Source organism: Alligator mississippiensis, chromosome 3 (genome assembly GCF_030867095.1).
Source record: "Alligator mississippiensis isolate rAllMis1 chromosome 3, rAllMis1, whole genome shotgun sequence".
NCBI classification, from domain to species: domain Eukaryota; kingdom Metazoa; phylum Chordata; order Crocodylia; family Alligatoridae; genus Alligator; species Alligator mississippiensis.
In genome coordinates, this window is record NC_081826.1 from 62,700,464 (window position 1) to 62,723,273 (window position 22,810).

At 47.7% G+C, this 22,810-nt stretch overlaps 1 protein-coding gene across 9 annotated transcripts in view; it reads right to left on the reverse strand.

Annotated features, from left to right (window-relative positions):
- C3H8orf34 (chromosome 3 C8orf34 homolog) overlaps positions 1-22,810 on the reverse strand; it is a 545,250-nt gene that overhangs the window by 516,298 nt on the left and 6,142 nt on the right. Inside the window, exon 1 of one of the 9 annotated variants that reach the window (XM_059723996.1) lies at positions 10,047-10,068. The exons of the other annotated variants lie outside the window; for them this stretch is intronic. The gene's annotated coding sequence lies outside the window, so the exon portion shown is untranslated. Of the gene's footprint in view, positions 1-10,046; positions 10,069-22,810 lie in introns of those variants that run through there. 9 annotated transcript variants of the gene reach the window in all.

A 22,810-nucleotide genomic window follows, 5' to 3' on the forward strand; every position in this document is an offset into this window, starting at 1 on the left:
CAACCCAACTGGTGCTGCTCATTCCTGGACTGCAGTCCCCTAGGCCCTGCCAATGCCCCTCACTCCCAACCCACAGCCTCCTGACCATACCAATGGCCCTCACTCCCAACCCACAGCACCCCATCCCCAGTAACCCTCGCTCCTGACAAATAGCCCCCTAGCCCTACCAGTTCCCCTCACTCCCAACCCACAGCCTCCCACCCCCTACCCCTGCTGGTGCCCCTCACTCCTGACCCACAGCCCCCTGCTCCTCCCAGCTCAACTGGAGGGTGCCCCCAGTTGTCAGAGCTATGCAGACCCCTGCCTGACCCAGCAGCACACAAGTCTCAGCTGCCATGCACAGGAGGTGGCGGCTGCTGCAGCCAAACTGGAGCGCAGACCCTACAGGGCTCAGAGCTCCCCACCCTGCTGCCTGCTAAAAGTTTGATGCTGCTGCTGCTGCTGTCACTGGGAGCCCCACACCAGCCGTGCTGACATGTTGAGACACCCCCTACCCACCCAGCAGCAATGGGGGCAGTGGCAACAGCATGGAGTTGTGCTCCCTGCTGCTTCTGCTGGGTGGGTTGGGGGCACCTCACTATGGCAATGCAGCCCTTTTTGCATGTTTATGCTAAGGTAAACCTTTGAATCTTCTTCTAATTCCATCTGTAAGTAAGTTTGCACTGGATCAATTCTGCTAAATCTCTCTCCCCCTACTTCAGCAGCAGCGTTCCTCAAACCAGCAACTGGATGGTGACAGACCAGAGTAAGCGACCATTTTGCACACCAATAGCACACATCAGTCTGTACTAGCTCTTCTACTGCATATTTACTGTATTTACTCAAATATAAAATTATTTCAATTATTGGGGGAGTTGTCTTATAATTAGGTTCTATATACAGAAAAATTGTATATTTGATACAACTTTCCATGCATAGAATCTAATTATTGGGGGTTTGTCTTGAATTTGTCAATCACCTACTACTACAGTAAGGAAAATAAATCTGGGGGGCCAGGTAGCCCCTTTGCCCCTCACCACTTCTTCCCCCTGCAGCCTTTCTCCCCCCTCCTTACTATCAGATCCTGCCCTCCCTGAGCACATAGAAGTGAGGAACAAATTTGAAAAAAATAAACTTAAAATTAAGATAGTTGTGGCAGTTTGCATATAGTACCCATAGACATAGTTCACCCCAAAATGATGCATTTTATCTTTTTTGAAACTACTGCACCTACTTATAGAGAATACAAGTTTTTCAAAAATATTTTTCTAGGCCAAATCAGTTCCAACTTCAATTTGGCAAAGGCCAATAATCAAGTTCCAAAATTTGACTGAGCAGAGCTCAGTCACCAAGTCTGTGTAGCTCTACCACCAGGCAAGTATACTACTTCACAGTAAGGGTGGCCAAAATTTGGAATGGGCTCCCAAGGGAGGTGGTGCTCTCCCCTACCTTGCGGGTCTTTAAGAGAAGGCAGGATAGGCATCTGGCTGGGATCATTTAACCCCAGCACTCTTTACTGCCTAGGCAAGGGGTCAAAGTTGACAATCCGTTGAGGTCCCTTCTGACCCTAGCATTTATGAATCTATGATCTCCAAAACTGTATATGCAGGCATAGGATAAGCTGACCATGCATTCCAGATTGGCCAGAATAGTCATGAATTTCACAGGCTATTCCAGCATTCTAGCCAATTGGCACAAACTGAAACAAAAAGTCTTGGATTCAGCTGGTCTAGGCAGAAGCAGAGACTACTGCCACCCAGAGTGCCCAGGCTGGCTCTTGCTAAGCAGTGGCTGGAGGCAGGGGGGCAGGCTGGGCTGGGTGCCACTCCTCAGCCAGGATGGCTGCCCATTGTTATCAGCCTTGTGCCCTGCCACTGCTGGCACTGCCAAGGCCCAGGTGGGAGGAACTGCTCCCAGCTGGGTGATGAAGCCCAGCCACAGGCCTCTGTGCTGCCCCACCCTGCCCTTCCATCAGGGCCCCTGGGAGGCATGGAGTTAGGGGTTGCATGTGCACATGTGCCGACACCCCTCATCCTAGATTCCTTTACCCCATTCTGGCTTTTTGCCTTGCTGGGAACTGGGGGGGGGGGGGTAGGGGGGGAAGACAGGGACCCAACCCAGCCTCCTCCCACCCCCAAGAGGGCAACCAGCAAACTGGGCAAGAGTGACTTACATCAGGGAGGGCTCCTTTCCCCACGGTCCCAGTTTCCAAGACAGCAAAAACTGGGCTGGGCAGCCCTTCACTGCAGCTCCTGGCTGCAGCTGTCAAGAAGCTGGGGCAGAGGGGTAATGGTGAACCTGGCCATATGAACCTGACCCTGCCCTGCCCACCCTGCCCTGCTTTTTGAACATCTGTACTTAGCCATAAGCTCCAATTGTTCCAATATAAGTAGCCATTTTGAGTTCCAACATATTCCAAGTACACACAATTAAGGCATATCCTTAAGGCTGATTTAATGCATGCCCTGTTTGTGGGATCCCATCCTTGTCACTAGTTGTTACATTTGTCCAAAAGCATACAGAAATAAATGACTGCAGACACAAAGGAGAAAGAGTGCCACCAGCCTGGCAAGCACAGAATATATTATTAACACAAAATTAAACTGTGCCTTGATTGCCTTCATCAGATTCAACAAAAATTAACTTTTGGAGTCTTATGTACACACTTTTACTTATCTTTAGGGCTGTGCGAAACAGCACCATTTCATTTCAACTTCAGTTTCATTGTTTCAGTGGGACAGTGTTTCATTTTGAGTCTCATTTAATTTCAAAAACACTATTTTGTTTCATTTCATCCAAACTGTTTCACTGTTTCGGCGTTTCGCCCATAGACTATAATGGATTAGCACGAAACTACCTATAACTTTTGTCATTTCTTGCTTGATTAAACTTGCAGAGATAGTAGCCCCTTCTAAGGCCATGAAGCCTAACAAATTTCAAAGAAATAGGTGCAGGGGTTTCTGGGAAACTGCACCTCAGGCTGCTGACAAGCAAAATTTGTGTTGTGTGACTGTGTGTGTGTTAAGGCCTCACTGGCGCTGGGGCCACTACACAACACGGTAGTGTGCCCCAATAAGGTCTCCTCCTCCCCTATAGCCTCAGGTCAGTCCACCACTTTAAATAATGACAGGTAATACTAATAACAACTTAGTGAGCAGCACAGTAGCACCAGCAGCATCTCAGGCAGCCAAACTGTCACAGAGCCTTTCTTTCCTCTCCAGCAGGAGCTTCTTCTCCAGCAGCTGCCAGAGAACTCTCCCTGTCAGCCCCAGCCCTGGGACTTAGATCTGCCCAGGACCCTGAATCCTTCCGGTCAGGCATTAGAGGTGTTTGTCTAAGGCCATGGCACTGGCAGACAAGGTCCTTTCCTTTGGCTCAGTCTAATTTGGTATCTTTTAGCAGACCACCTGAATAGTTACAGAAATAGATCTTAGCAAGCTTTCAGGTTGAAAAACCCTTCATCAGGCTCAGGAAGTACCTGCAGATGATGTGTGTGCTGTTCCTGGATGGAAGGAATAGAAAAAAAGCCAGAGGCACACTACAACCTGCCAGACATCTGACTCCCAGGTACCTCTCCACTTTTACCTGCGCTGCTACATCCCCCCTCCCCCCCCCCCACCCCAGCTTGTCCCTCACCCCCTGATGCCTCCATTTCCATTTTTACTGATTGGCTTTCTTGCCTGCATCACATGCCAGCCTCTGGCTTCTTTACTATTCCTTCCATCCAGAAACAGCACACACACCAACTACAAGTGCTTCCTCAGCCTGATGAAGGGTTTTTCAACCCACAAGCTGGCATCCCAGGCAGCTAAGCTGAGCTCACCTGGAGACTCACAACTCCACTGCAAACAGCAAGCCTCAGGCCTGTCAAAGGCGTGATGGGCCTGGGCTTTCCCCAGCCAGGACTGTCTGTGTGCATGTGGTGGCTGGAGTTATGGTGCCTCCTACCTGCCTTTCACCAGAGGGATCCTCAGTTCTGGCATTTCCTGGGGCTGCTACACAGCCCACAGTCCCACCAGGCCTCCTGACCCTGGCACAGTTCAGTTTTAATGGTCATGCCCAGGACCTGGGGTCTTCTCCTTCCCCATTGCCCCAGTCCATACCTCCAAGTTTGTCCGGGTATGGAAGCTCAGCAGGGACGTGTTCTTCCCCTGCTGGCTGGTGAGGCAGCGAGTGCCCCCTCCAGCCCTGAGAGTAGGACATTAAATGGCTTTTAAAAAATAAAAAAGGAAATATGTGCAGACTGAGTGAGAAGGGTGGCATTCACTCCATCTGCACCTGGAGTTTGCGGAACCCTAGGAGCAGGAGGTTCACCTTCAGGAACACCAGCTGCTCCACCAAACCAGGATCCAAGCAGGTGTGGTCGGGTGTTGCTACATCCCCAGCAATGCTGAATATCCTCTAGCTCGGAACACTGGTTGGTGGACAGGACAGGTGTTATTAGGCAACCGTGGCCAGATCTGGCCACATCTGGCTGTGGTTTGCCCGGTAAGCCAAGGGGTTGCACAGCAGCGGCTCCACACCCTTGGGGAGATAGGCAGCCACCAAAGCCTGAGCACTACCTGATAGCCTGATGGTGGGGTGGTTCCTCTCGACCCTACCATGGAAGCCATGCCCTTAGCCCAGATTGACAGTACCTGTGGTGGAGGAGGAGACTGGCTGGTGGATGGCATGCTAGCATGGGACAGTGGATCCCCCTCTTCCATGTCCCCTGCCTCCACAGTTCTGCTTCCCTGACACTCTTCACCAGCAGCTCCATCCACTGATTCAGGCTTTGGCTGCTACATACACTGCCCTTTACCCTCGGTTCACACATGGCAGCCAGCACATGGATTGTACTGGACTGCAAGGGATCAAGCTGTTTCCTGATGCTCTCCTTTAGCCACCTAGCCAATGCCTGCACATCTGGTGACAGTTGCTTCCCCAGTCAGGAACACTGATCCCCTGGAAGCTCCCCATTTGTCTCTGAAGTTCCCTCACTACAGGGATCACCTGGCTAAGGACAGCATGCCAGCGCTGAGGGTCTTGGTGGCCTCAAGGAAGAGCTTGAGGACCACCAAGATCTGGGAGATGGTATCCCACTCAGCTCTGTTAAGGGGGCCACGAATCCCAATCTCCCCGAGCAAGGCCATCTCATGGGTGGCCTTCTGTTGCTCCACCAGCCTCTCGAGCATCAGATATGTGGAGTTCCACCTGCCACCTTCCTGCATTTGGAAATGAGTTTGCTGGTGGTGCTGGCACCATCACCAGCAGCCCTGTCCTGCTCCAAGGCATCCCGGACTACAAGGTGCAGCCTGTGTGCCACACAGTGAATGTCAACAAAGTTGGCAACACGGACCACCTTGGCCATATTGGTCCTATTGTCGGTGACCATGAACCTGAGGATGAGCTTGCCCTGGCGAATGAACCACCCCTGCACCAAGCAGTTCACGACCCCCATCATCTCTGTTGTCGTGTGCGACTCATCCATCACCTCGGCTTGAAGGAGAGCCCACCAATGGCCTGACTGGTCACACCAGTGCCCTGTGAGGGAGAGGTAGGCATGATCGCCACCCTGGCTGCTCCAGATGTCCAAAGTGAAGTGAAGTGTAAGGCCACCTGCAGACCTGCCTTGCACAGCTCCTTCAAGTACTCCCTGCATGCCACCTCATACAGGGAGGGCACCACCTTCCTACTGAAGGTGGTACATGCAGGCATTTGGTATGATGAAGCCACGAGCACCATGAGCTGCCTGAACCCTGGGTGCTCAACTAAAGAGAAGGGCTAGCCATTTACAGCAAGCATCTCTCCAATGCTCTGGGTGATCTCAATTGCCCTTGCAATGGGCCCCCCTTTCTGTCCCCTTTTCCCCCACTGTTCCAGGGTGGCCTGCCTCTGCTTTGTGGGGAACAGGGGCTTTGGAGTGAGGGTGGGAACTTCCCTTCAGGCCCACTCCCACTGGTGCCAGGTTGAGGAGGACCAAGGGCAAGGGAGTGGTGCCTGCAGAAATGCATCAGCATCCCCATGGTGCTCATGTGTTTTGTTCCCTTTCCCTGGCTGGTTTTGGCTCAGCAGTGCAAGCAGACAGCATATGTAGGATCATCTGCCAGCTCAAAATGATCCCAGACCACACTACCAGCTCACATCTGGGGTGTGGGTACATGTGTGTGTGCTGCAATTTTCCCCTTCTCAGCAGGTAGAGGCATAGCAACGGAAGGAGTGGACTCAGCTGAGCCACCTGCCTCCACAACCTCTATCTCATCCTCCTCTGAAGTGCCTTCTGGGGAGGAGACCTGGCTCTAGGGGAAACTTGAGGGGTGTGGAGCACAAGTTCAGACGATTCCCCCTCCTTCCCCAGAATTTCCCTTGCTAAGGCACTCAGGTCCAGGTCCAGCTCCAGGCCTTCCTCTGGCACTGGAAGGCTCAGTATGGGAAGTGAAATGGGGGTGGAAGAGACTGCCATGGTGGTGCTGGTGCTGCTGCTTGTTGTCATGGTGGAGGGTGGGAGGAAGGTGGCTGGTGCTCTTGAAGGGGATGCAGACTCAGGCACAGGCAGTGGCACTGACACTGCTCCCCTCTCCTTCCTGCCTGTAGAACTGGAAGTGTCATCCCTGCTAGTTGTAGGAAAGAGACTGCATCTCAGTTTGGAGGGGAAGGAACTTATACTTCTACCTCTACCCCCTCTTCCATCCCTCCCTGAAGGTTTGCCAGCTGCCTTCCCAGCACACTTCATGGTGTGTTTCATAGTGCCTTGTCTTTATAAAAATATATAAATGTATATGTGCCATCCTCTATAAATTCTATATTATAATATCCAAGATATACATTAATATAGTTTTATTTTTATACATTTAGAATGTGCCATCCTCTATAAATTCTATAGTATAATATCAAAGATAATTATGAAATTGAAAAGAATAAATCAATTAATATAATAAAGCAAAAGGTATTGCGGAATCCCACTTGCTAGGCTAGCAAGTAGGAAATCAAATCAATGGTATTAGTAGCTTTTGTTGCCCAATGCTCCTGAGCTTTTGGAAGATAGCTTGGTAACTTTCCCCAAGGCAGAAAGCTGGCCAGTTCAAACAATGCTGCCTTTTATGCTGTTTTTTCATCCCTCCCCCAGAGGACTGGGATTGGAAGAGACCTCAGGGACGGATCACAGTCACTGGTTAGCTACACAGTCAATGTCAGAGCAGTCCTTCTCCCCTCTTCCCCCTCCCTCTCCTTACTTTGTTTCCCTGCAGGGGAAACTTTCGAGATATTTCAACAACTCTCATTTCGTTTTGAGGCTGTTTTAAAGCCCTTTGTTTCATTTTGATTTCAATGTTTCGAACTCAAAACAAGTTGAAACAGTGTTGAAACGAAAAAGCCGATGAAATTTTGCACAGCCCTACTTATCTTGTACTTACAGCCTGAGGATTCAGGGAAAGATCTAAGAAACTAAAAGTTAAATTAGGAATGACTGATTTTATCGTGTTGCTAGTTGCTTTTCCTTACTAATACCTAACCTTCTTGCTCCTTGCTACTACATCAAACCATTTGGACTCAAAGGACTAAACTAAGGATTTCAGCCAAAGGCTTTGGATTTAAATGCAATGATCTTGCAAAGGCTTATGTGCAAGAATAACTACATGTTTCCCTTGCTTTATGTGGGTTCTGTGTCTGTGAATTCACTCTTATGCAATGACTCTATTTATTTTTTAAAAATCATCATATGTGAGGGATATTCACTCTTTTGCAATCAGTGTGGTAGAAGCCTGCAGTCAGCTGCTTTACGTGGTGCGTTGTAGGAGCACCGCACACCAAAATATAGTCTCCTGTGTGGATCTGTGCTCCTCACTCATTGTCTGCAACACGTGTTTCTGTAGTTGCTATCCCCATTATGATAGTACCCTGTGCTTGTATGTACTGTCTGCTGTTGGTGATTACCAAAATTGTCTTGTAAAAGTGGTAGAAATGGATTTGGGAGTCAGTACAGTCAAAGACTTGAAATGTATCCCTATTTGTCAAATTGCAGAGGGGGTTCCCTTCATGCAAATTCAAGTTATGCACCATTTTCCAGTAACGCATGTATAGATAGCATAAAGTGAGGGAAACCTGTTCTCCTGTTATTAGTTCCATTGACTTCAGTGAGACAAATATGGGTAAAGCTACTTCCATGCCTAAACCTTTGCACAATCAACCATCAAGTAAATAATCTGAAAAACACTGGCACCATGTGCAATTTATATTTACTTAAGGAAGTGTTGCAAATTTAATTGGTACAAGTGCAACACACGAGGGGATATTGCATGGCAGCTATAAGGCCTGTGAAAGGACAACTGTGTTGGTTGCACAGAAGTATGGCTCACAGTTATCATATTGTGTCCAAAACTAAAGTAAGTATGAGATAATGGGGCAGCTAAATAAATATAAGCTTACATAAGCAGGATGTACTTTCCACTTTAAGTTATAGGTTAACTAGGTTACAGATTACTATAATTATTAATGTCATTTATATTTTTATGAACCAGAAAAGTAACAGACATGAAATAATTAAGATAAATGTTAGTTCTGGGTAATATAAATGTAAACTAAGAAACCTACATATTCCTAGGAGTGAAAGAAATAACTGTGAAGAACAATATACATAGCTATAGGATGCCATAATTCATAATTTTTTAATATTTATATCACACAAATCATTTTTTATCACTTCCAAGCCGCACATTTAAAACACAACAGGGTACATTTTCAAAGGCAGAATTGCCATTTGTTCCTTTGAATATATTCTACAATGTAAACTGTCATAGACAATTTAGTCAACATGTCCTTGCTAGGCTACACAAGAGAGCTAGTGTACAGTTGAGCTAACTGATGGGCTAATCTTAAAAAGAAGAGAGAAAAAAATATTTCTTTTTCCATGCTGAAAGCATTATTGACTTGTTTTAGAGATGGAAAATGCAACAACTTAAGGTCACAGGAAAATTTTCAACAAGAGAGTAGTTTCATCGGGTTGTAGTTAGGAATTATGCATGGCATAAGTATAATTTGCTTGCATGAGTAACCTTTAGAGCAGGGGCGGGCAATTATTTTGGGCAGAGGGACGCTTACTGAGTTTTAGCAAGCCATCGAGGGCTGCTTGACAGGCAGACAGGGGCAGCAAAATATTAATTTTCCAAATTTTTTAGGGGCCCTGTGGGCCGGATAGAATGACCTGGCAGGCTGCATCCAGCCCGTGGGCCGCATTTTGCCCGCCTCTGCTTTAGAGATTCAGGCCTTTAATTTGTTCTCTTATTGTAAGATGCATTATGCTTTTGTTGGAAAGGACAGCAAATAAATAAATAAAAAAAATTAAATGTCCCTTCATAGCTACAAGCTGGAACAGTCTCCACATTGCTCCCAGAAGACTGTTTGTGTATTTTTGTAACTTTTTATACAGCCAAGATGTCATTGGATTCCCTTCCTAAATATTTTTATTTCGATAATATGTGCAAACTATAACTTTGCTTACTTTTATAGAGATAATAGGAAAAATACTCAAATTTTAAGATTGCCAATCTGATTCTGATTACTCCATTACCATTTTCTGGTGACTCTATTCATATTATACATTTAAAGGAACAGTGATTCTGCCCAATTACAACAATCTATACTTCTAGGCTAGGGACAGAAGTTACTCATAAACTGGTTTAAGTGATCAGAAACTGGTTTAAACCTGTAACATAACAGAAGCTAAGTTCACATAAACCAGTTTCAAACTGCTTGAAACTGGTTTAAGATAAACCTGGTTGAATGTCTGACCTGACTTAGGTCAAACCAGTTTATGAAATTTCTGTCCCAGACCCCTTCCTGGTTCAAGTTCAATCACGGTCCCCCAGCATGTTTAGCAGCCCTGGGCTGGGCTGAGCTATCTGTGTCCAGACAGCAGGGCTGCCCTGCGTCTGCTCCCTAGCTGGAGCAATGAGGGCTGGCTGACAAGGGTTGGGAAGCAAGCCCAGTCTACAGGGGGCAGAATGCTCCCCCACTCCCCAACCAGGTAAACCCCAGCTGGGGCCTGGAGCCAGGGAGAGAGGTTAAACACCCCTTCCCCCATTCAAACTTACTGCTTGGCAGCAACTGTGGACGACAAATCCCAGAAGCACCTGGAAGCAGGAAGAGAAAGTGATGAGCAACCCTGCAGAATCCTGCTGTGATTTTGGATTTCAAATCCCAGAGACCTTGGGGGCAGCAGGAAGAGGAAGCCAGCATGGACTGTGTGTTTGCTAAGTGCCAGCAAGCCATGCTTTAGTGCCCCCTGGCTTCTGGCCTGAGTCACTGCAGTCATGTTGCTGCATTCCCTGAATCAAAGGTAAATGTCTGTTCACTTCTGTTTCAATTTAATCTCTGCAGTTTAACCTGCAAATACTGACTGAAATCATCCTTGGGCTTTTTGACTGTCTGTTCTTAGCCCTATATGCTATATAAAGAATCCCACTGATTTCAGTTCTGCAAGTGAAGAGCATGTTCACATGGACTGAATAGGGACCTTAATGCCTCTCAACATTCTTACTATCCATTCCTCCTATCCAAGCTGAAAGAGATGCTCAAAATGTTTGATGCCAATTTCATTGGATTATTAACACTAGAGATTCAATTGAAGACCATCAGGGTGAAGACAGACATAACACTTGGACCTCAATTGAAGCCTCAAGAATCCAGACATACAAGCCAGTTTAGAATAGTTTAAACCTCAGTAACCATTTCAAAAGTATGCCCAGATAATCAATTATTACATTGAACTGGTTCAATATTATGTGAAGATACCAAGCTTCCTGTGACTAGTGTCTGGCTTGTCCTCCAGGAATCCCACACTCCCTCAACCCCAACCCCTGCACAGAACCTGGCTGCTCTGGTACATAGATAGAACTCAACTGCCCCAACATATATTGCCTATAATTGACCAAAATGTCCCTGGCTGATGGTTCTAAGGGGAACTCTCCATTACTTTTCAAGAGCTTTCATAGATTTCATAGATGTCATAGACATTAGGGCTGGAAGGGACCTTGGAAGATCATCGAGTCCAGCCCCCTGCCCAAAGGGCAGGAAGTCAGCTGGGGTCATAGGATCCCAGCAAGATAAGCATCCAGTTTCATCTTGAAGGTGTTCAATGAAGGCGCTTGAACCACCTCCGGTGGCAGGCTGTTCCAGACCTTGGGGGCTTGGACAGTAAAGAAATTCTTCCTTATGTCCAGCCTGAAACAATCTTGAAGTAGTTCGTGACCATTCGACCTCGTCATCCCTTGGGGCGCTCTGGTGAACAAACGTTTCCCCAGATACTGGTGGTCACCCCTGATAAACTTGTAGGTGGCCATCAGATCACCCCTGAGCCTGCGCTTTTCCAGGCTAAAGAGCCCCAGGGCTCTCAGCCTGTCATCGTAGGGTCTGCTTCCCTGACCTCTGATCATGCGCGTGGCTCTTCTCTGGACTCTCTCAAGCTTCTCCACATCCTTTTTGAATTGTGCAGCCCAAAACTGGGCACAGCACTCCAGCTGCGGCCTCACTAAGGCCGAGTACAGGGGGAGAATGACGTCCCAGGATTTGCTTGAGAAGCATCTACGGATGCAAGCCAGCGTTTTGGTCGCTTTACTAGCTGCCGCATCGCATTGCAGGCTCATGTTCCTCTTGTGGTCAGTGATGACCCCCAAGTCTCTTTCTTCCATAGTGCTAGCTAACATAGCACTGCTGAGCCTATAAGGATGCTGCGGGGTTTTTTTCCCCAAGGTGGAGAACCTTGCATTTATCGGCATTGAACACCATCAGATTCTCGTCCGCCCACTTGCTGAGCCTGTCCAGGTCAGCCTGGATCACCCGCCTGTCTTCTGGTGTGGATGCTTTGCCCCAAAGTTTGGTGTCATCGGCGAACTTGGCCAGTCCGCTTCTGACTCCAGTGTCCACACCATTAATGAAGATGTTGAACAGTATGGGTCCAAGGACAGAACCTTGGGGGACGCCACTGGTCACAGGACACCACGATGAGGGACTTCCATCAATTACTACCCTCTGGGTCCGACCCCAGAGCCAATTTTCCAGCCAGTGGATCGTGGAGGACCCAAGGTGACAAGTGGCCAGTTTCTCCAAGAGGCAATCATGGAACACCAGATCGAAGGCTTTTTTGAAGTCAAGATATATGACATCAATCTCTTCTCCCTTGTCCAGGTGATAGGTCACCTGGTCGTAGAAGGAAATGAGATTGGTCAAGCAAGACTTACCCACAACAAACCCGTGCTGGCTATCCCTTAAGATGTTGACGTCGGCCAGTCCATTAAGGATGGCCACTTTAATAAACTTTTCTAAGATCTTCCCCGGGATAGAAGTCAGGCTGATGGGCCTATAATTAGCCGGATCCACTTTCCTCCCTTTCTTGAAGATAGGCACCACATTGGCCTTCTTCCAGTCTTTGGGCACTACACCAGAGCACCAAGAGTTTTCAAAGATCCGTGCTAGAGGCTGGGCTATGATGCTCGCCAGCTCCTTGAGTACCCTGGGGTGAAGATTGTCAGGGCCGGCTGACTTGAAGGTATCCAGCTTCTCAAGATGTTCCTTCAGAAAGTCAGCATTAATGGAGGGCAGGGGATCACCCTCACCCTGACTTCCCGGACCTGTAGCGGGCATGGGCGTCCCATGGGGCATAGTACCTATTTAATAGGTTGGCTTTTTCCTGGGCGTCAGTTGTCAGTTGCCCCATCTGGTTCAGCAGGGGTCCAATGTTGCCCCTGCTTTTCCTCCGGCTCCCCACATATCTGAAAAAGGACTTTTTATTGTCCTTGATGCTCAAAGCTAGCTGGAGTTCAGTTGCAGCCTTGGCTTTCCTGGTCTGCTCCCTACAGGACTGGACCAGTGCAGAATAATCCTCCTTGGAGGTGACTCCCATCCTCCATCCTTTGTAGGCCTTTCTTTTTAGCCTCAGGAGGTCTGCTAGGTCCCTGGAGAGCCAGGGGGGCTGCTGTGCCCTCTTGCTGCCTTTCCTCCGAGATGGAATAGACTTAGTTTGTGCATTGAGGATCGCTCCCTTGAGGAGCAACCACTCTTCTTGAACTCCCCTCTCCCTGTGGTCACGGTCCCTTAGGGCCTCACTGACAAGCCTCCTGAGCTTGTCAAAGTTGGCTTTCCTGAAGTCAAGGACTTGCGTGTTGCTGACTGACTTGCCAGCTTTTTGGTGGATGGTGAAGGTGATCAGCTCATGGTCGCTGTCACCCAGCTTCCCATCGATCACTAGGTCGCCGACTAGGTCATCCCCAGTAGCCAGTACCAGGTCGAGCAGCGCTTTGCCTCTCGTTGGCCCATAGACTTCTTGAGTCAGGTAGAGGTCATCCACGCACGAGAGGAAGCTCTGTGACCACTCAGATTTTGCTGAGCGATCCTCCCACGAGATATCTGGGTAATTGAAGTCACCCATGACAACCATGGTCCTGGAGCAAGCTGCCTCAGCCAGTTCCTGGGCAAACTCCTGGTCAAGCTCAGGACTTTGGGTGGGAGGTCTGTAATAGACTCCCACCATTGTGTCCCCTGTGCCGTGTTTCCCATGGATTTTAACCCAGAGGGTCTCCAGCTGTCCACCCTGGTCGCCAATATCGGCTTGCAGGGACGCGTAGCTTTCCTTAACATAGACAGCTACACCCCCGCCCCCTTTTCTCTACACGACCCCTCCTGTACAGGGTATAGCCATCTATCCCCGTGGTCCAGTCATGGGTGGAGTCCCACCAGGTCTCCGTTATCCCTATGACTTCTTAATTGTTTGCACTGAGCAGGAGGATGAGCTCCTCCTGCTTATTCCCCAGGCTCCTGGCATTAGTGTACAGGCAGGCAGGTGCCCCCTGGGGTGCTCCTTCCTTGCCCACAGATTTTACCAGGGCTAGGGCCGGGGTGGGCTCCCTTGAGTGCCGTGATCCACTGGCTTTGCAAGGATTGCTCAGCGGGCCAGCAGTGGCGGTAGTCCCCCCGTCCCCCAACGGGCTTAGTTTAAAGCCAGGTGAAGCAGGTCAGCCAGTCTGGCTGAGAAGAGCCTCCTCCCTAGGGGAGAGAGGTGGAGGCCATCTCTTCCCAGCAGCTCGCTGCCTCTCTCGCCAAAGAGCGGGCTGTGGTCATGAAAGCCAAAGCCTTCCTGACGACAGCAGCACTGCAGTCTTTGGTTGACCACATAGATCCTCCTGTCCCTTCTCAGCCCATAGCCTGAGACTGGGAGGATCGATGAGAACACCACCTGTGCCCCCAGACCTTTAAGTCCCGCTCCCAAATCCCTGTAGCACCTCATGACCTGGCTGGGAGTGCTCCGAGCCGTGTCATTGGTGCCCACATATAAGGAGCATGGGATAGTGGTCTGTGGGTTTGAGGAGCTTGGGGATCCTCTCCGCAATGTCCCGGACGCGGGCCCCTGGGAAGCAGCAGACTTGCCGGGCTAAGGGGTCGGGGCGGCAGATTGGCCCCTCCGTCCCCCTCAAGAGGGAGTCTCCCACAACAAACACCTTACGTTTTGTCTTGGGGAGAGCAGGGGCGGGAGCTGCAGTTAGGCCCATGTTGCCTGTGGGGGCCGGCAACTCAGCAGGCTCTGCTGGGGCAGCAAGAGGTGCATACCTGTTGCTCAGCTCTGGTGGGGGAGGGGCCTTGGTGCGGCGGGCCTTAGGGCCCTTGACCACCTTGGTCCATGCCCCTGGCTGGACACAGCAGGAGGTCCCAGAGTCCTCCTTTGGCATGGAGGGAGACTGTGGTCTACCCTCCGCCTCCCAGGGGAGAAGGGCCTGGCAGTAGGAGTCTATCTCCTGCTCGCAGTCCCTGATGGCACGCAGTCTCTGGACTGTGGCCTGGAGCTCCTCCAGCTGGCGTGCCAGAGACCCCAAAAGGGAGCAGACCCCGCAAGGGGAGGTCACCATGCTCCCAGGCCCCAGAGCCTGAAAAAGGGACAGGCAGCCTCCGCAGCCGAGAGCCAGGGGCTCCGTCTGCGTGGAGGCCGGAACCAGGGGCTCCGTCTGGGTGGCCATCTCCGAGGTGCCAGAAGGGGGGGCCACGGAGCCCGAGGGGACCCTCGGGGTGCGGCACGTGCCCATCCGTGTCATGCCTCTGGTAGGCTGGCTATGGCTGGGGCTGTCTACCCTGGGGGGTGCTCAGGCAGGGTCCTGGGCCCTCCCGTGTGCCCTCCCGCATGAAACCCGCACTAACTCACGTGCCGGCAGAGAAGCGCGCCTGTTTGCATAGCCTGTTAGTGCGGCTCCGGTTGCGTGGCTCCCTGGGGGGCTGGGCAAAGTAGGGGCCTGGGCGGGGCTTGACCCAGCCCGGCTCCACTCAGCCGCCGCCTCCCACACACACACTAAGGGGTTAGCCCCCTCTCTCCACGGGCCCCGCTTACCCCGGCTGTGCTGGGGGTCAGCGGGGGGCTCCACGGCTGCTGGAGGGTTTCTGGGGGGCTTCGGGGGAGCGGGGGCACAGCGAGCTTTCACCCGCATGTCTCCCGCCACTTCCGAGCCTAACTGGGCTTTTTCCCAGTTGGCGGGCCCTTTTAAACTGTGCGCATGCAAGTGGGCCTGCTGTCAAGGAAACTGCTCTTAGGGCAATAAGGGGGCCTGGCCTGGGATTTGGGGGACCCTGCCCTACTGGAGGGGGACAGGTGAGTACCCCCCCTCCTCTCTCTCTCCCTGGGGGGCTGGGCCAAGTAGGGGCCTGGGCAGGGCTTGACCCGGCCCGGCTCCACTCAGCCGCCTCCTATCACTCAGTAAGGGTTAGCCCCGTCTCTCCACGGGCCCCGCTTACCCCAGCTGTGCTGGGGGGCGGCGGGGAGATCCGTGGCTGCTGGAGGGTTTCTGGAGGGCTTCGGGGGAGCGGGGGCACACCGAGCTTTCACCCGCGCGTCTCTCGCCACTTCTGAGCCTAACTGATCAAGTTCCTCAATTTACATCATCCCTGACTGCCTTTCTTGCATGCATACCAGCCTCTGGTTTCTTTATTCATTCCATCCAGGAGGAACACAGACCAATATGCCGCCTCAGCCTGATGAAGGGTTTTTAAACCTGAAAGCTTGCTAAGAATTTTTGTTAAGGTTTTTAAACCTGAAAGCTTGCTAAGAATTTTTTTCCAACTGTTTATGTTGGTGTAATAAAAGATATCAGATTCACCTAACAAACGTTGTCTGCCTGTTGTCTTTCCTCTACATTTCTTCTCTTCCAACTGCAAAGGTAAATCTCTTGCTTTCACTGCAGGATTCCCTAGAATGGTGAGCTAGGTAGGAAAAATTTGTGACTACACTAGGTAGTGTTCAAACCTGTCCAATCAACATAGACATAGATCTTAGTGGAGTCTGAGGGGGAGGTTTCAAGCTGCACTCCAGAGGTAGTATGACAGCAAGTGCAACAAGTAAGTTGTCCGTAGACAACTTAAAGAGTGGCTTGACATGGTCAGAATTAATAGATTTGAGTCACCTGACAACAGAAGCATTGATATCTTTGAAGATTTCTAATTAAGTTTGGTCACAAGATGGATTACAAGTATTTGAAATTCTGTACTATGCTGTTTTTTTTAGTTGTTATTGTTAAGTTTTAATGGGAAAGGAAGATGGGAGAACTGTACCTGTAAGAGGGGCTGGAATGTGCTAGCTAAAACATGGCGCTCCCTGCCCTACCGCTCTCCTTCTGCTCCCTCCCAGCCCCCTGCAGGCTGGAACTCTGCCAGCCTGCTGAAGGCTCCTCATGAAACTGCAAAATCCCCAGGCTTCTCCGGTAAAATGATTCCAAAAACCAAAAATTGTGATTCTAATATGAGCACAATTTTTACTTGTAATAATATACAAATAATTTTGGTTTTACCATGTTGATTCAAATAAGTGGTTGATTCTATTAACCAGTGATTCTATAAAGTGGAATCCATTGGAATATAGCAAGCATAGCTAGAGCACTCTCAAACTATTTAAAAGTGTAAAATATACTTACAAATGTGAAAGATTTTATTGGCATTTTGAAGAGCCGGAATGTGTCTTAAAACAAACAAAAGAAAAAAAAAAGCCATTACTTAGATCCCCTAAATCCTGGAATGAAAGTCATAAGATTTGTTCCTTATATCAAGTGGTTGCTCTCTCATTGCTTTCAATGAGGGTGAACCCACAGAAAGCCTTCAGTCAAGATGGCCAAAATGTTCTTTTCATTCAGAAATGAGACTTGCTAGCAAAGGCTGTAACTCTTTACCACTAGGCAACAGTATGCATGTAGGAGGGAATGGGTTAATAAGGCAATGCAGAAGTATATGAGCAGCAAGAAGAAACTGAGGACATGCAGAGGGGGAATTTGAAGGATGGAAAGGGAATGTGGAAAATAAGGAGCATGCAGGGACTATGTACGGGAATGGGGCAGTAGTGGCCTTAGGGGAGAGCAAACCAGGCGACTGCCCAGGGCCCCACACTTTATAAAAAATAAAAATTAATTACACTGAACATTTCTATTATCAATATTGTATTAAGATAATTTCATTGCAGTTTCATGGATAGGGCAAAGTGAAATTGAAATTGAAAATGTCTAACTTGCTTATAGGTCATCAAAATTAAGCCTTTAAGGGGTCCCAAATGACTTTCTTGCCCAGGGTCCCAACCCTAAGGCCACCACTGATGTCGGGGACAGAGTAATTTGGACACTGGAGGAAAAGGGAGAAAAAATATGAAGGGGGCAAACTGGGATTATACTGGACACTGTGGGGAGATTAGGAGTTAAACAGAAATGGGGTAGAGCAGGTTGGGGACAATAGGAATAAGAAAGGGAATGAAGAAGGAAAGGTAAGCTACTGGATTCTCACTCTTAGAAAGTTAACAGTGAAAGAAAAAAAAAAAGCAAATTTACAGAATCATTATTTTTAAGATTTTTTATTCATATTTTCAAATGCTTCATTTGGGAAATCCTAACTCTAGAAGTACCAAGCAAGCACTAACAATAAGATTCCCTTCACTGACTGAGCAGCCACACAGAGCAGGAGAATCTGTGAACAGTACGCCAATTCCTAAGTGAGGGGCACGACAAGTCTCTCACTGGGATTGTAGAGAGGCAGCAGCAAGGCGCCAGACTTCCATGCGTAGATCCTGAGGTGGTGCAGAGTCACTTGGAAGAACTGGATGCCTTTAAGTCGGCAGGCCCGGATGGGCTCCATCCGAGGGTGCTGAAGGCACTGGCCGACGTCATTGCAGAGCCACTGGCAGGAATATTCGAATGCTCGTGGCGCACAGGCCAAGTCCCGGAGGACTGGAAAAGGGCTAACGTGGTCCCCATTTTCAAAAAGGGGAGGAAGGAGGACCCGGGCAACTATAGGCCAGTCAGCCTCACCTCCATCCTTGGTAAAGTCTTTGAAAAAATTATCAAGGCTCACATTTGTGAGAGCCCGGCAGGGCAAATTATGCTGAGGGGAAACCAGCATGGGTTTGTGGCGGGCAGATCATGCCTGACCAACCTAGTCTCTTTCTATCACCAGGTTACGAAACGCCTGGACACAGGAGAAGGGGTGGATGTCGTATACTTGGACTTCAGGAAGGCCTTCGATACGGTATCCCACCCCATACTGGTGAACAAATTAAGAGGCTGTGATGTGGATGACTGCACAGTCCGGTGGGTGGCGAATTGGCTAGAGGGTCGCACCCAAAGAGTCGTGGTAGATGGGTCGGTCTCGACCTGGAAGGGTGTGGGCAGTGGGGTCCCGCAGGGTTCGGTCCTTGGACCGATACTCTTTAATGTCTTCATCAGCGACTTGGACGTGGGAGTGAAATGTACTCTGTCCAAGTTTGCAGATGACACAAAGCTATGGGGAGAAGTGGACACGCCGGAGGGCAGGGAACAGCTGCAGGCAGACCTGGATAGGCTGGACAAGTGGGCGGAAAACAACAGAATGCAGTTCAACAAGGAGAAATGCAAAGTGCTGCACCTAGGGAGGAAAAATGTCCAGCACACCTACAGCCTAGGGAATGACCTGCTGGGTGGCACAGAGGTGGAAAGGGATCTTGGAGTCCTAGTGGACTCCAAGTTGAACATGAGCCGGCAGTGTGACGAAGCCATCAGAAAAGCCAATGGCACTTTATCGTGCATCAGCAGATGCATGACAAATAGGTCCAGGGAGGTGATACTTCCCCTCTATAGGGCGTTGGTCAGACCGCAGTTGGAGTACTGCGTGCAATTCTGGGCGCCACACTTCAAGAAGGATGCGGATAACCTGGAGAGGGTACAGCGAAGGGCAACTCGTATGGTCAAGGGCCTGCAGACCAAGCCCTACGAGGAGAGACTAGAGAAACTGGACCTTTTCAGCCTCCGCAAGAGAAGGTTGAGAGGCGACCTTGTGGCTGCCTATAAGTTCATCACGGGGGCACAGAAGGGAATTGGTGAGTATTTATTCACCAAGGCGCCTCCGGGGGTTACAAGAAACAATGGCTACAAGCTAGCAGAGAGCAGATTTAGACTGGACATTAGGAAGAACTTCTTCACAGTTCGAGTGGCCAAGGTCTGGAACGGGCTCCCAAGGGAGGTGGTGCTCTCCCCTACCCTGGGGGTCTTCAAGAGGAGGTTAGACGAGTATCTAGCTGGGGTCATCTAGACCCAGCACTCTTTCCTGCTTATGCAGGGGGTCGGACTTGATGATCTATTGAGGTCCCTTCCGACCCTAACATCTATGAATCTATGAAAGAATGTAAAAGCAACCATTCTTTTACAGAAGGTCTGTACAGATTAAGAATCCTATTTAAAGTACTGTCCATTTTAACACTTTCAAGTGTGCTCTCTCTCCAAAAATCTATGAACTATCAAAAATCAAAGGTCATGATTCCTTGAGAATTTGTATAGTACTTAGCACACTGTGAGTATTGCTAGAAACAAGTCAGCAATAACAGAGAAGCAATTCTGATTCTGAGCATAGGAAAAAAAAGAATCTTTAAAAAGATCATCATTAAAATTTTCTTTTAAAATTAAGAGGCTGGATTAAATCAAATGACGATAACAATTAAGGAGCTCAACTTGCTTTTTCTTTACACTATAATTCGTTAAATACTTGAAAGTTGAAAAACCCTTTGCAATCCAATCAGAAGTAGCAATATATATATATAGCTATATATAACAACAATGTGACCTTATTTCCATTAGATTCATTTCAAATAGATACATTACTACATTGGCTTTGCAGCAAAATTTCAAAGCCATCTTTGTTCTGGATTATGTCCTAAAGGAACAATTTGGCATTGAGGCAGTTTTTGGGTTTAATTTTAAATGGATAGAAGGAGAGAAAGCTTTTTATCAAGAGCTTATACCACACGACAAAGTCAGAAAAGAGTCAATGTTTTCAACATATTTTAACAACTAGGTGAATATTGCCTTACACCAGGATTCAGTCTGACTTATTTTAAAATACATAATTTTCACTGTTTAATAAAAAAAAAGCAAGCATATATCCATATGTTATGAGAACCACTAAAAACACAAAAGACAAATATAAAGCAAACAAATACAGACAGTATCCTGAAAACCCATATTCATTTCAACAGACGTGAATTTTGTATGTCAGATTTTTTATTATAAATCAATTGTTTTCTGCCACACAAAAAGTGACATTTAAAAGTAGTCACAAGACATTGAAAATAATATAACAAAATAATGAGATCTTGCATCTTTCCTTTTGAAGTTGCAATTACTTTTACTGTGCTCTCCTTCAGATACAGAGCTTGAAAGGCAATTTGCCATCACTGAAGGAGTTTAACAAATATAACTTTTAATCAAAATCTACATCACAAATTTGCCATGGGCCATGGGCTGAAGAAGTGAAGTGAAGAAAAAGAAGAACTCTGCTTGCGGCGGTGAAACTGGAAGTGGGACTTACAGTTTCACTTTTGCCGTGTCCCTCAGATGCCAGTTAGTGGAGCTTTCCAGTTGATAAAGTGCCAGATAACATGGCTTTTGCTGTAATACATTATGGGTACCTTTGTAGAAATTCTCAAAAAGCAACAGAAGCAAATCTTCTAAAAACATCAAATATTTTTACTGGAAAAGAGGCCCTGTCTGTAGCTTTTATTTCACTTTTTTTTTTTTTTTCGTTTTACAGATAATCTTACTAAGATTTTCATATAAAAAAGCAACTCTTCAGAGTCAGTGAGCTCAACTGTAGTGAGCTCTGCAAAGAGCAAAAGATATTCTGTAGCTAAATGTAACATTTCCAGCCTATGTTAGTTTCCCTGTCCTGGCAACTTACTTTAGCTTCCCACCACCTGGCTTCACATTCACTGCCACATTAAGCCTACCAGAAAACTCAACAGAAACCTGGCGAGAGAAAAAATAAGCCTCCCATCTCATTTATAACTTGTAATAATGAATGTCTGTTATCTTTGTGTGTCAATCAGGATGTAGAGTTCTGCACTGAAGCCTGCTGGTGGTCTTCTACTGAATTTGCTGTACATATCTCCAAACACTCTAGGCCAAAATTACTTTCCTAAATTGTACCTGTAAATTTGCTTAGGCAGCCACTGCACAAAAATCCATGCTTAAATATGGAAAAAATGTAATTGATACCGGCAGTATGGTCCATTTGCATTCAACATTCCCATATTGAGTGAATACAGTTTCCAAATATACAATTAATTACCAATTTGCTCATTAATCTACAAACATACCCACATTTTCTTGCATACCACAGTCCCCCTCACCCCAAGTAAGACATACACCTTGTTATTGAAATGCAAAAGATTCTGTCAGTCACAGCCTAGAGCTACTTTTGTCATGGAGAAGCTGGCTGCAATATAGATGCTAGCCTTCTCTCAGACAGCAAGCAGGAAGAGTGAAGTCCAATATTAATCTTTTTACAGCTGCTCTCAAACTGGCAGCAGTTATTTGCTGCTCAGGCAAAAACTGTTGCCAATTTGAGAACAGCTGCGAAATAGTTAACATTGGACTTCATCCCTCTGGCTTGCTGCCTCAGAGTAGCTGGTAACCATTTTGCACCACAGTTGTGACTCCATGCTTCTATTCCAAAGAAAATCAATTTTCCTGCTTAAGACACACACCCTAAGTTTGGGAGGTGGGGAGGGAAAAGATGCATGTGACATGCAAATACATTTGTACACAAGTCTGGAAAATGAAATGCACAAAAATTGGTGTTTGAAAATATAGCTCCCAATGAACATCAGATTCTACAGGAACTTTTCAAAGTTACATATGAAACCAGCAGACAAAGAACCTCCTCAACACTGTACACATATATCTTATAAATGCAAGCATAATGATAGTCTCAGTGCTCTACCTCTACTTCCTCAAAGGCATCCAAGGACTGTTCTAGTAGTCCCGGTTCTCATATGCACGGGCGCGTTTATAAAAGCATTCCCTAGGGTAAAAAGGCTCTACTAAAGACCATATACTGGTCTGTGTCTAAATTTAGATCCACAACGATATGCCACTATCACAGAGGGGAGATCACACTTTCAAAGTAATAAAAAATTTACATTCCTGCAGAATGCAGTCTTTGAACAAACATGTGAATACTCTAACAATATGCATTCTGGCACACATGAAATATTCTAAAAGTATATCTGTCAGAAAAACCCCCTTATGTTTCACAGCATAAGCCAATCACTGTTTGTATGGGGTTAAGAAAAAGTGACCCTTTTATTACAGTATTTTTAGAGGATTTTTATATCTTCTTCTGGAGACATTTAATATAGAATACTTCCAAAGAGTGGACACTGGGCTAAATCAGCCACTGATCTGATTCACTGTGCTAATTACTATGAACACTGCAATCTAAAATTCTGCTTATGAACTATGGAAACACTTTTGAGGGCTCCACCTAGCTGTCTGATTCTAACCATTCCTCAGTGTAAAAATCATATGCTGCACAAGTATAT